The following is a 14,810-nucleotide window of genomic DNA, read 5'->3' on the forward strand; positions in this document are numbered from 1 at the left end:
CTTTTTCTAGTTCTGTGAAGAATGAAGCTAGCCTAGTCCAGTCTAGTTGGTAAGTTACAAGCCAAAGAGAGACCTGTATCCAAGAAACACAGGGGTTGCATTAAATCTGTAAATAGCTCTTGGTAAAATTATTATTATCATCATCATCATCATCATCATCATCATCATCATCATCATCATCATCATCATCATCATCATCATCATCATCATCATTGGCTTTTCAAGACAGGTTTCTCTGTATACCTCTAGCTGTACTGGAAATCACTCTGTAGGCCAGGCTGGCCTTGAACTCAGAAATCTGCCTGCCTCTGCCTCCCAAGTGCTGGGATTAAAGGTGTGCGCCATCACCACCTGGCTGGTAAAATTATCATTTTCACAGTATTAATTCTACAAATCCACGAGTGTGGGATGTCTTTCCATTTTCTGGTATCTTTCATTATCTATTTAGAGGTTTAAAGTTTTCATTGTAGAGGTCCCTCAATTCCTTGGTTGGTTTTATTCTAGATAGTTTATATTCTTTGAGGTTGTTGTTAATTAGAATGCATTATTTCTAACCTAGAGGCAGGAACTGAAGCAGAGCTTATGGAGGAACGCAAGCACTGGCTTGCGTCTGCTGAATTGTTCAGCTACCTTTCTTTTTTTTTTATTATTTTTTTATTAGATATTTTCTTTATTTACATGTAAATTTCTCCATTCCCAGTTTCCCCTCCAAAAAAACAAAGAAACAAACAAAAACAACAAAAACAAACCCCTGTTGCCTCCCCCTTCCCCATGCCTGCCACCCCGCCCTCTCCCACTTACTGGCCCTGGCGCTCCCCTACACTGGGGCACAGAACTTTCACAGGGCCGAGGTCCTCTCCACCTATTGATGATCGAATTTGCAGTCCTCTACTATACACATTCAGCTACCTTCCTTACAGCCATGCCCAAGGATGGCACCATGCTTAGTGAGTTGAGCCATCCAACATTAAAGAAAATGTTCACACAGACTTGACCAGTGGTCAATCTGATGAAGGAAGTTACTCAATTTGGTCTTTCTTATCCCAAATAGCTCTAGTTTAAGTTGATAAAGACAAGCTAGTACAGTATCTGCAGTTGTTATGAGACTGTTGAGTACCATTTGAGGATGTCTTTCTGAAATAAATGAATGAAACATTTCCCTTTAAAGACACAATCCAGCTGCAAGGTCTTATTCCAGCCAATCTCCTCATGTTCAATTAAGAGAATGAGGGTACCAGAACACCAGTGTAGACTCCAAGTCTAATTGCCCCTCAAGCTTACTAAAGTTATCATGCCTGGTACAAAGGAGAAGAAAAGGTTGTTTATTAGCCCACAGCTTCCATAGTCTTCACATTTCTGAGTGTTCTATTCTCCCAATTTGTGTGCATAAGAGTTAAATCCAATTTCCTACATGTATAGCTCACTATTGTCATTAATTTTGTTCAACATAATGTCGTCATTTCTAAATACCTAACACATGACTCAATGTTGACTCACCTGGATTGGATGGCACAAAGTGATATTAACATTGGCATATTTCTCTATAAATCTCGTTGACTGTCCAAGTTATGTCACATATATTTTTCAAATATGTTTTTTGGCTCTAACTATGATATAGATGTATTGTCAATATCCACACATGGTGAATCTTTTCTACATAATTTTTAATTTTGGCCTTTGAAATACATAATTAATTCAGAGAATTTGAAAGTTTAGTGTTATAAAATTCATATATAAACTATTCTGGCAAAAAGTTATTGTATTTGCTGTTACTGATGATTGATGTTTTACAACAAGAAAAATGTAAAAATATGTAATTATCATGAATACTAATAGTGCATAATAAGCATGAAGGTCATTGCATGGTCAAGGAATTCTTAAAATAGCTGGCATTTTGAGTAGCTCTGATTCCTCCTTTATCTCCCCTTTCTTGGTTTATTAATACACCTCTAAGGTGTCATTAGCCCCACATTGAGACACTGTCACAAATCGGCACTCCAATTCCAAATAAATACTAGTTAGCAACTCTATCTCTTCTTCCCCAAAGGACTCTGGGAAGGAATAAGCATTCTTTCATTGTCTTGTCTTCTATAGAACCTGTCTTTTCTGCCTCCTGTGGTACTCCTGCTTCCTTTCCACCACCGGGCTTTATTTCTCAGATTTTTTTTCCTTCTGACAATAAATGACCACTTTGTCTCCATTTGAGTACAGACACTGAACCTGAATCTGGGGCCTGAATGATGTGGGCAAAGGGAATGAAGCAGCAACTATTCTATGGAGCATTTTAAAGACCCCATCATTTCAAAATCTGAAAAATATACCCATCATCCACCTGAACACAAAGAAACGTATCCTAACTTTTGTTGATAGTCAATAAGACATAATCTGGCTCACTTTTGCCTTTTAAAAAATTTATGTATATGATTGTCTTGCCTGCTTGTATGTCTATGTGCTTTGTGTATGCCTGATGGCCCCAGACATAAGAAAATGGTGTCAGCCATTCTGACTGGTGTGAGGTGGAATCTAAGGGTTGTTTTGATTTGCACTTCTCTGATGACTAAGGATGTTGAACATTTCTTTAGGTGCTTCTCAGCCATTCAGTTGAGCATTCTTTGTTTAGCTCTGTACCCAATTTTTAATAGGGCTATTTGGTTCTTTGGAGTCTACTTTCTTCAATCATCAAATACAGACACTATTGTAGATGTCAGCAAGTGCTGGCTGACAGGAGCCTGATATAGCTGTCTCCTGAGAGGCTCTGCCAGTGCCTGACTAATAGAGAAGTAAAGGCTCACAGCCATCTGTTGGACTGAGCATAGGGTCCCCAATGAAGGAGCTAGAGAAAAGACCAAAGGAGCTGAAGGATTTAAAGCCCCTTAGGACAAACAACAATATGAACTAACTAGTATCATCAGGGCTCCCAGGGACTAAACCACCAACCAAAGAGTACACATGGTGGGATTCATAGCTCCAGCAGCATATGTATAACAGAGGATGGCCTAGTCGGTCATCAATGGGAGAAGAGGCCTTTGGTCCTGTGAAGGTTCTATGCCCCAGTGTAGGGAATGCCAGGGCCAAGAAGTAGGACAGGGTAGGTTGGTGAGCAGGGGAAGGGGGGAGAGAACGGGTTTTTTTTTTCCTTTCTTTTTCTTTCTTTTTTTCCATAGGGGAAACCAGGAGAGGATATATTATTTGACATGTAAATAAAGAAATTATCTAATAAAAAAACAAAAAGAAAGTAGTGTCAGATCCCCTGAGACTGGAGTTACATATTGTTGTGAGATGCCATATTAGTGCTGAGAATCAAACCTAGATCCTCTGGGAAAGCAACTATATGGTCTTAACCACTGAACCGTTTCTCTAGCCTTCATTTTTCTATTCCTATTCCCCTTCATCTGGATACTTTCAAAACAACAATAAAATAAAATTCCCTGCCCTCTCCTTTTCTGTGTCTGATGATCCAGATATCCAGCCCAGAGGCCACTTATTTTGCCTACTTGTACATTTCTCAGGTAAAATAGGGCTCCTAAGAGTTTCTTAAAGAATACCTTGTCAAAAAAATTGTGCTTACTTCTATGGGGAAAACCTATCAAGTGTATCCACCTCTCCCTCTAAGCTTTTGAGAATATACCAGTGAACCAGGGACATCAGTGTGTTAGAGGCTGAATCCCTACACACAGAAATGGGATTGTTTATACACAGTGGCAATCTCTACCAAGCTGCACAGCAAGCTATTGAACAAGTGTCATAAGAAGGGAGCTGCAGAAGAGCTTGGGTTCTTAGCTCTATGGAAGCTAAACAGCATTAAGAGGAAGCAGAGTGCCTATAGGCAACAGCAGAGTGGTCGTTAGGGCAAAGCCCTCAGTGAATGTGTGTGTGTGTGTGTGTGTGTGTGTGTGTGAGTGTGTGTGTGTGCGCGTGCGCATGTGCGTGTGTCTGTGTCTGTGTCTGCATGTGTTTGTATGTGTGTGTTTGTGTGTGTGGGGGGGGGTGGGTGTAAAGAGTGGTTCTCCTTATTCTCAAGTGATATATCTGAAGACTCTCAGTTGTGTCTGAAGTCATGGCTAGTCCCAAACATATATTCTCTGTGCTTCATTAAACCAAATGTAGTTAATATTATCTATCATCAGTAAGCACTTGTTATATACTGTGAGTATAACCTCTGGCAGTTAAGGTATGACAGAAAAACTATCATAAGATTATTTTACTTTTTCAAAATACCACACATAGATAGATATATTTTTTATTTATATATGTATGTATATGCAGGTATATGAGGGAGCACACATATATATACATAAATGAAGGTCAGAGGTCAAGATTGTGTGTTGTATCTGAGGAAGACAGTTTAATTTATTTTTGGCAAGGTCTTTCATCAACGTGGGACTCACCTGTTAGCTTAGTCTGGGTGACCATTGAACCCCAGAAATGTCCTTGTCTCTGACTCTCCAGTCCTAGGGTTGGTTACAAGTACATAACCCCATGCCAAACTAAACCAAAGGCTTTTAGCTTTTCATGTGAGTTCCTGATTTTCCTATCTCCCAGCTTCAAAGATTTTAATCTTCTAATGACTCTATCAACCTCAATATGTGAGGGTTTTTTCTCTCAACTCACTAAGTCAACAACTTCTACCTCTTGGCTTAAAAGAAGCACTTGATAGGTCCTATTTTGCTATGAATTCAAAGCATAAATACTCATGTCATTATTATTTATAATGAAATATCTAGAACACAGTCACTGCATACCATCTGAGAACAAGGGGCTCCTAAGTGACGCACTGGTGGGTGCTACATACAAGGTGTATACTCTGGAATGGATAAATAATTCATTCCACAATCAGGGTGAAGTGAGAACAGTGTGAAACATAAAATTTATGAATTGTTAAACTCTGAAGTTTAAACTTTCTATGAAATATTTTCAGGCAGCAATTAGCTTGAAACTGGAAAGTGGAGTTTGGGGTAAAGGTACATGCATTCAGCCATACTGGAAAGGACATGTGGGCACTAGTGAACTTATACTTTCTCACTCTATTTTAGTGAGCATAAATATTAATTTTATATAATTAATTTTTTATATAATATTTGGATTACTTATTATGACATAAGTTTTTTTAATTTAGTGAACTGAGCTATCTATGCACAAATTCACAAGGACAAATTAAGAACCTACCTAAAAGGTGTGAGATCCTATCTGAAACAACATAGGTCTACTACAAAAATGGAGCCTTTGTACCACTACTGTTTTTCATGTCTCCTGGACTCATACGAACAGGGCTTTAGTATTCTTGATTTAAAATCCTAAGTAAGTAGCTGTATTATAATGGCTACATCTGAAAGTTGCCACACATAAAGGCAGTTATAAAAAATAAACAAAGGAGCTCCCTTCCCAGAGCTCTCTCCTGTTAGAGACTAAACTTAATTTAAAATAAGAGACTTTATTAAACTTAAGTAATAGATGAAGCTGCCAGTGTTTATACAGGTCTGTAGAAGGGAGGTTATTTTAGGAAATGAGATAGTTCCATTGTCACTGAAATTGCAACACAAAGGCTCTAACCTAGTAGCAGATAAGGGAAGAACTAAGAATGTACAGGAATTCCAGGATTGTAATGAAAACTATGAAGCATCAGCATCCCATAGTTACAAGGTACACACTTCATAACACTTTGGCTATTAAGAGATTATAAAATACACTTTTTAAAAAATATTCTGCAATATGAGACATTAAGTTGAGATTTAGCTAAGAATTTATTTATATAAGAATAATAATTTTATGGGCACATTTAATATTTTAGTTCAGATATTCTACAGGCTATCTAAAACAATAATTTCACATATATAGATAGTATCTATTTCTTAGAAAAAAAAACTTGTGTAGAGTTTGACCATTTTTACTGAGTAGTTTCAATATCCAATGACAATAGTTCATATAGTCAAGTTTCACAGAGAATATCCTAAACTGTTTTCTTGAGTCTCAACAACAAATATTCTTTCTGCATGTATAGATTGAATTTTTTTATGTTCAAATTTTACTCCTTGGTTTCTATTCCTTATTTATTTAAGTTATTGTTTTTATAGCAAATAGTTGTTCATATTTATGGAGTACCAAATGATATTTTTGATACAATATGAAATGACCAAATCAAGACAACCAACCTATTCATAATCTGAAATATTTTACGTTTTCTATGATGAAAGCATCCATGCCCACACCCCATGACACTGGCATGTACAGAACTCAAGTGTTTGTAATATTTATTCCAATGGTTACACCAATGGCTGAGAATGAAATTAGACTCTCATTTCACACAACCTAATTTCCTTGGTGTCCTCCATGTCTTCTGGCACTTACAGTCTTTCTGACTCCTACAGAGATCCTTCAACCCTGAGGGGAGGGATTTATGAAGACATCTCATTAGGAGATAGGAAGGACCAATGAATTCACAGAGACTGAGGCCACATAGATAGGGCCTGCATGAGTCTGCATAAGATGGGATCCTGGAGCTGAGAGAAGTGGACACAAGTCCCCATACCTAACACAGAGACTATTTCCAACTTATTGATAACAACTCACAAAAGGAAAATCAGTTTCAAATGATTCTCACTTGGGATACAAGCCACTCTACCTGCCCAGCAGCTGAAACTGATGGCCAACACAAAATGGACTCTATGACACATTTGTAGGTTCTTTGTTTCAAAATGCCTTGTCAGGCTTATTTCTTTGTTTGGGTTGGGTTTGTTTGTTTGTTTGTTTACCTTACAGATCCTCAGTGTAAATATATGACTTTTCTTGTGTTTTATGGGTACCCTTTGTGTGCAAATGTATATTATGTCTCTTGTGATCTTGTTTGTTGTTTGCTTTGTCCTAACCAAATTTGTCTGTCTTTGTTTTGTACTATTTTATTACTTTATAGGTATTCATTTGTTTTCTAACAAGAGTCAGAAAGGGCATGGATTCAGGTGCTAGGAGAGATGGGAAGGCTCTTGGATGAGTTGGGGGAGAGGACATCATAGTCACAATATATTGTATAAAAAATACATATTTTCAATAAATGAAAAAAACCTAAAGTAAGAAAATTACATAAAACAGACACCCTAAAAGTATAAAAGTTTTAGGACACATACAGGAAAAAAAAGGCCTAGCCTGGACAAGATATTTATAGATTTACCCCCTTGCCAAAACACAGGCAAATAAAGCAAAAATAAACTGGATATGATCAACTAAAAACTTATATACAAAAAGAATAGTAAAGTTCTAAGGCAGGACCAGACAGGAGGCACAGGCCACAGAAGTGGCACAGCAGCGGATGTAGGTTCCTTCCTCTATCTACACCCAAGAGGTACGCCTGTTCCACAACCCTCTCTGCACCTTTCTCACCAGGGGAGAGCTGGTCTCCAGGAAGTGCTCTGAACCCAGGACCCAGGCAAGATCGCCACTTTCTCTCTGGTGACTTTCTAAGGTGGGACCAGCCAGGAGGCACAAGGAGCAGAAGAGGCAGAACAGCAGGGACAGGGTCCTTCCTGCATCCATCTGCACCCAAAAGGGACAGCTGATCCACAGCCTTTTGTGCACTGGTCTTACCAGGAGAGAGCTGACCTCCTAGGAGTGCTAACACAGGCTTACAGACTCGCAAGAGGAACAAGCTCCAGCCAGAAACAGCAGGAACATCTAACACCAGAGATTAACCAATGGCAAAAGGCAAATGCAGGAATCTTACCAAAGGGAACCAAGACCACTTGAACCCAGTACTCCCACCACAGCAAGTCCTGGATACCCCAACACACCAGAAAAGCAAGATTCAGATCTAAAATCACATCTCATGATGCTGACAGAGGAATTTAAGAAGGGAATAAATAACTCCTTTAAAAAAAACACAATAGAACACAGGTAAGCAGGTACAAGCCCTTAAGGAGGAAACACAAAAAACTCTTAAAGAATTACAAGAAAACAGAATCAAACAGGTGAAGGAATTGAACAAAACTATCTAGGATCTAAAAATGGAAGTAGAAACAATTAAGATATCACAAAGAGAGAAAATTCTGGAGTTAGAAAATCTAGGAAAGAAGTCAGGAGCCATAGATGCAAGCATCACCAACAGAATACAAGAGATAGAAGAGAGACTCTCAGGGGCAGAAGACACCATAGAAAACATTGACAGAACAGTCAAAGAAAATGCAAAATACAAAAAGATCCTAACCCAAAACATTCAGGGAATCCAGGAAACAATGAGAAGACCAAACCTGAGGCAAATAGTTATAGAAGAGAGTGAAGACTTCCAACTTAAACGGCCAGTTAATATCTTCAACAAAATTATAGAAGAAAACTTCCTTAACGTAAATAAAGAGATGCCAATGAACATACAAGAAGACTACAGAACTACAAATAGTTTGGATAGAAAAGAAATTCCTTCTGTCACATAATAATCAAAACATCAAATGTATAAAACAAAGAAAGAATATTAAAAGGAGAGAGGGAAAAATGTCAAGTAACATATAAAGGCAGGCCTATCAGAATTACATCAGACTTCTCACCACAGACCATGAAAACCAGAAGATCATGGGTTGATGTCATACAGACCCTAAGAGAATATAAATGCCAGCCCAGGCTACTACACCCAGCAAAACTCTCAATTACCGTAGATGGAGAAAACAAGGTATTCCATGACAAAAACAAATTTATACAATATCTTGCCACAAATCCAGCCCTACAAAGGATAATAAATGGAAACTATAATACAAAGAGGGAAAATACATCCTTGAAGAAGAAAGAAAGTAATCTTTCAACAAAACTAAAAGAAAATAGCCACATGAACAGAATTCCAACTCTAACTACAAAAATAACAAGAAGCAACCATTACTTCTTCTTAATAATTATTAATATCAATGGACTCAATTCCCCAATAAAAACACATAGATTAACAAACTGGCTATGTAAACAGGACGCAACATTTTGTTGCATTCAGGAAACCCACTTCAGTGACAAAGACAGACACACCTAAGAGTAAAAGACTAGAAAACAATTTTCCAAGTCAATGGTCCCAAGAAACAAGCCAGAGTAGCCACTCTAATATCTAATAAAATCGACTTTCAACCTAAAGTATTCAAGAAAAATAAGGAGGAACACTTCATACACATCAAAGGTAAGACCTACCAAGATGAACTCTCACTTCTGAATATCTATGCTCCAAATGCAAGGGCATCTATATTCATAAAAGAAAATGTACTAAAGCTCAAAGCACACATAGCACCACACACAATAACAGTGGAAGACTTCAACACCTGACTGTGTAATGGACCATGGAAACAGAAACTAAACAGAGACACAGTGAAACTAACAGAAGTCATGAAACAAATTGATTTAACAGATATCTGTAGAAATTTTATTGTAAAACAAAAGAATATACCTTCAGCTGAGCATCTCATGGTACCGTCTCCAAAACTGAATACATAATTGGTTACAAAACAGGCCTCAACAGATACAAGAAGAGTGAAATAAGTCTCTGCATCCTATAAGATCACCATGGACTAAGGCTAGTCCTCAAAAACAAAATAAACAATAGAAAGTCCTCATATACGTGGAAGCTGAACAACACTCACTCAATGATAACTTGGTCAAAGAAGAAATAAAGACAGAAATTAGAGACTTTTTCGAGTTTAATGAAATTGAAGCAACAACATATCCAAAGTTATGGGACACAATGAAAGCAGTCCTAAGAGGAAAACTCAAAGCTCTGAGTGCCTCCAAAGAGAAACTGTAGAGAGTATCCACCAGCAATTTGACAGCACATCTCAAAGCTCTAGAACAAAAAGAAGCAAATTCACCGAAAAGGAACAGACAGCAGGAAATAATCAAACTAAGGGATGAAATCAACCAAGTGGAAACAAAGAGAACTATAGAAAGAATCAACCAAACCAGGAACTGGTTCTTTGAGAAAATCAACAACATAGATAAACCATTAGCCCAACTAACTAGAGGGCACAGAGACATTATCCTAATTAACAAAATCAGAAATGAAAAGGGAGACATAACAACAGAAACTGAGGAAATCCAAAAAATCATGAGATCCTACTGCAAAAGCCTATACTCAACAAAACTGAAAAATCTGGATGAAATGGAAAATTTTTTAGACAGATACCAGGTACCAAAGTTAAATCAAGATCAGATCAACTATCTAAACAGTCCCATATCCCCTAAAGAAATAGAAACAGTTATTAATAGTCTCCAAACCTGAAAAAGCCCAGGACCAGACGGGTTTAATGCAGAGTTTTATCAGACCTTCAAAGAAGACCTAATACCAATACTCCTTGAACTATTCCACAAAATAGAAACTGAAGGCACTTTACTAAATTTGTTCTATGAAGCCACAATTACTCCGGCACCTAAACCACACAAAGACCTTACAAAGAAAGAAAACTTCAGACTAATTTCCCTTATGAATATCAATGCAAAAATACTCAATAAAATTCTTGCAATCCGAACCCAAACACACAGCAAAACAATCATCCAGCATGATAAAGTAGGCTTCATCCCAGGGATGCAGGGATGATTCAATATATGGAAATCCATCAAAGTAATCCACTATATAAAAAAACTCAAAGAAAAAAAAACCACATAATCATCTCATTAGATGCTGAGAAAACTTTTGACAAAATCCAACATCCGTTCATGACAGAAATCTTGGAAAGATCAGGAATTCAAGGCCCATGTTTAAACATAGTAAAAGCAATATACAGCCAACCAGTAGCCAACATCAAACTAAATGGAGAGAAACTTGAAGCAATCCCACTAAAATCAGAGACTAGGCAAGGCTGCCCAATCTCTCCCTACCTATTCAATATTGTACTTGAAGTCCTAGCCAGAGCAATTAGACAACAAAAGGAGATCAAAGGGATAGAAATTGGAAAAGAAGGATTCAAATTATCACTATTTGCTGATGATAGGATAGTATACTTAAGTGACCCCAAAAATTCTACCAGAGAGCTCCTAAACCTAATAAACAACTTCAGCAAAGTAGCTGGATATAAAATTAACTCAAGCAAATCAGAGGCCTTCCTCTACACAAAGGATAAAGCGGCTGAGAAAGAAGTTAGGGAAACAACAACCTTCACAATAGTCACAAATAATATAAAATACCTTGGTGTGACTCTAATTAAGCAAGTGAAAGGTCTGTATTACAAGAACTTCAAGTCTCTGAAGAAGGAAATTGAAGATCTCAGAAGATAAAAAGATCTCCCATGCTCATGGGTTGGCAGGATTAATTGAATAATAATAAATTAATAATAGTAAAAATGGTCATCTTACTGAAAGCAATGTATAGATTCAATGCAATCCCCAACAAAAATCCAACTCAATTCTTCACAGATTTGGAAAGAACAATTTGCAAATTAGTCTGGAATAGCAAAAATCTTAGGATATCGAAAACTTTTCTCAACAATAACAGAACTTTTGGAAGAATCACCATCCCTGACCTTAAGCTGTAGTACAAAGCAATTGTGATAAAAAAAAAAAAAAGAACTGAATGGTGTTGGTACAGTGACAGTCAGGTGAACCACTGGAATAGAATTGAAGATCCAGAAATGAACCCACACACCTATGGTCACTTGATATTTTATAAAGGAGCTAAAACCATCCAGCAAAAAAAGGACAGCATTTTCAACAAATGGTGCTGGCTCAACTGGTGGTCACCATGTTCAAGAATACAAATCAATCTATTCTTATCTCCTTGTACAAAGCTCAAGTCCAAGTGGATCAGGGACCTCCACATAAAACCAGATACACTCAAACTAATAGAAAAGAAAGTGGTGGAAGAGCCTCAAGCACATGGGCACAGGGGAAATTTTCCAGAACAGAACACTAATAGCTTATGCTCTAAGATCAAGAATCAACAAATGGGACTTCATAAAATTGCAAAGATTATGTAAGGCAAAAGACACTGTCAATAGCACAAAACGGCAACAACAAATTTGGAAAAGATCTTTGTCAATCCTGTATCTGATAGAGGGCTAATATCCAATATATACAAAGAACTAGAGAAGTTAGACTCCAGAGAACCAAATAACCCTATTTAAAAATGGGGTACAGAGCTAAACAAAGAATTCTCAACTGAGGAATACTCAGTGTCTGAGAAGCACCTAAAGAAATTTTTAACAACCTTAGTCATCAGGGAAATGCAAATCAAAACAACCCTGAGATTTCACCTCACACCAGTCAGAATGACTAGGATAAAAACTCAGATGACAGCAGATGCTGTTGAGGATGTAGAGAAAGAGGAACATTCCTTCATTGCTGGTGGGATTGCAAGCTGGTATAACCACTCTGGAAATCAGTTTGGCAGTTCCTCAGGAAATTGGACTTAGTACTACCAGTGGACCCAACATGTAATAAGGACACATTCTCCAGTATGTTCATAGCAGCCTTATTTATAATAACCAGAAGCTGGAACAACCCAGATGTCCCTCAACAGAGGAATGGATACAAAAAAATGTGGTACATTTACACAATGGAATACTACTCAGCTATTAAAAACAGTGAATTTATGAGATTCTTAGGGAAATGGATAGATCTGGAGAATATCATTCTGAGTGAGGTATCCCAATCACAAAAGAACACACATGGTATGCATTCTCTAATAAGTAGATATTAGCCCAAAAGATCAGAATACCCAAGATACCATCCACAAACCACAAGAAAGTCAAGAAGGAAGACCAAAGTGTGGATACTTCAATCCTTCTTAGAAGGGGGAACAAAATACCCATGGAAGGAATTCCAGAGACAAAGTATGGAGCAGAGACTGAAGGAAGGACAGTCTAGAGACTGCTGCACTTGGGAATCCTTCCCATATTCAGTCATCAAACCCAGACACTATTGTGGATGTCAGCAAGTGCTGGTTGACAGGTGCCTGATATAGCTGTCTCCTGAGAGGCTCTGCCTAATACACAAGTAGAGGCTCACAGCCATCCACTGTATTGAGCCCAGATTCCCAAATGAAGGAGCTAGAGAAAGAACCCAAGGAGCTGACGGGGTTTGTAGCCCCGAAGAACGAACAACAATATGAACTAAGTAGTACCCTCAGAGCTTCCAGGGACTAGACCACCCAGCAAAGAGTACACATGGTGGGATCATGGCCCAAGCTGCACATGTATCAGAGGATGGCCTAGTTGAGCATCAATGAGAAGAGAAGCCCTTGGTCCTGTGAAGGTTCTATGCCCCCGTGTAGGGGAGTATCAGGGCCAGGAAGTGGGAAAGGGTTTGTTTGTGAGCAGGAGGAGGGGACAGGGTTATTTTTTCAGAGGGGAAACCAGGAAAGAGGATATCATTCGAAATGTAAAAGAAAATATCTAATTAAAAAAAGAAAAGAATAGTAACTCACAAAGTGAAGGGCTGATTTACCAACATGGAGAAACTGTTTTCATCTGATAAGGGATTAACATCAAAGCATGTAAGGATCATAAAAGATTCTGATGGAAAGAAAACAAGCAACACAATTGAGACATTGGCAAACAATCTGAACAGGCATTTCTCAAACACACAATGACCACCATTCCATGACAAACTGTGCAGAAAAGTCCTACCTTGTTTTCAGCAGGGAACTTTGGAAATATTAAGAAACAAACAAACAGTGTGAGTTTTACTGCAGTTTTCAAAAGAGTGATCATGACAATGCCTTATGTGGTGCTTCGTGTGAGCAAGCTTATAATGTCTCTCTCATAAAATCCTCACAAAGCTTATATTCAGAAGATATCCTAACTGAGGTGATTAGTGGGTTCATATGCCATCAAAGGATTCATCATCTTACTTACTTTAAATATTTTTTACATTCATTTGTTCATTTTGTGTGATGATATGTACGTGTGGAAATCAGAAGGTAACATTAAAGAGTTGATTCTTTTCTTCCCCCATATGAATTTCAGGCTTGGTAACAGGCAAGAATCCTTAGGAGATGAACTAATTACCTCACTGGTCCTAACTCACTTATTTTAGTAGGCTCTGATTGATGCTCCCCTGGAACATGCTGGGAAATGCTGGTGTTAGGATTCAAATAAATATATATGGTGGCTCACATCCTTAAGCTTCCAGTCTCTTGTGTCTGTTTCCCAGAACTGGAGTACACTGTGCCAAATAGAAAACAAACTAGGTTCTCTGCAAGTAATGCATCAATGACTGGCAGTATTATATAATGTAAATATATATATGGTCTTCTCATATGCAAATCAGCTCTTCTGGAGACTCAAGGCCTGTCTGTGGTTGCTAGAAGTGCAAAAGGCAGGAATGGAGAAGAGCAGAAACCACAGCATGAAAAAGTTATTGAAGCCACTAATGTATAGCATAATCTAAGGGAAAAGTGGCCAAAATACTGTTAAGACCTTGAATATTTAATTTTGAAGTGTGTCAGTGTGTAATAGAAAAAGAAATTGATGATAATAAAATTAGTATCTATATCAGTAGATAACCTAGAGCAACTTATTGGAAGTACCAGGCACTTCTAAAAGCTGCCCAGATATTACCTGCAAAGATTTACTACAGCCTAGAATTGTAGAACTATTCTACTGCGCAACCATAGCTCATGAATGAAAACAGCTTTGTGCTGGAACAGCAAGCAGAGGTGGAGAGAATCTTGCTCCTCCTGCCTTTCTCCAGGTAGTGGTTGTAAAGGCTCATCACAGTATTATTCTTGGCAGTTCTGGCAGTTCACTGTCCCCTGGGACTTGACAAAGCAGCTGTAAGTCATGATATTCATGATATGCACAGGGAAGCCCACCATGTCATCATACATACACACACACACACACACACACACTCACACACACACACACACA

At 38.0% G+C, this 14,810-nt stretch overlaps 1 protein-coding gene and 1 long non-coding RNA gene across 2 annotated transcripts in view; one reads left to right on the forward strand and one right to left on the reverse strand.

Annotated features, from left to right (window-relative positions):
• Window positions 1-14,810, reverse strand: part of Xkr4 (XK related 4) — a 410,235-nt gene that overhangs the window by 336,532 nt on the left and 58,893 nt on the right. The window lies entirely within an intron of this gene.
• LOC116088126 overlaps window positions 5,574-14,810 on the forward strand; it is a 28,229-nt gene continuing 18,992 nt past the window's right edge. Inside the window, exon 1 of the long non-coding RNA XR_004117783.1 lies at window positions 5,574-5,640. This is a non-coding gene — a long non-coding RNA (uncharacterized LOC116088126). The remainder of the gene's footprint in view (window positions 5,641-14,810) is intronic.

Source organism: Mastomys coucha, unplaced genomic scaffold (genome assembly GCF_008632895.1).
Source record: "Mastomys coucha isolate ucsf_1 unplaced genomic scaffold, UCSF_Mcou_1 pScaffold14, whole genome shotgun sequence".
NCBI lineage: Eukaryota > Metazoa > Chordata > Mammalia > Rodentia > Muridae > Mastomys > Mastomys coucha.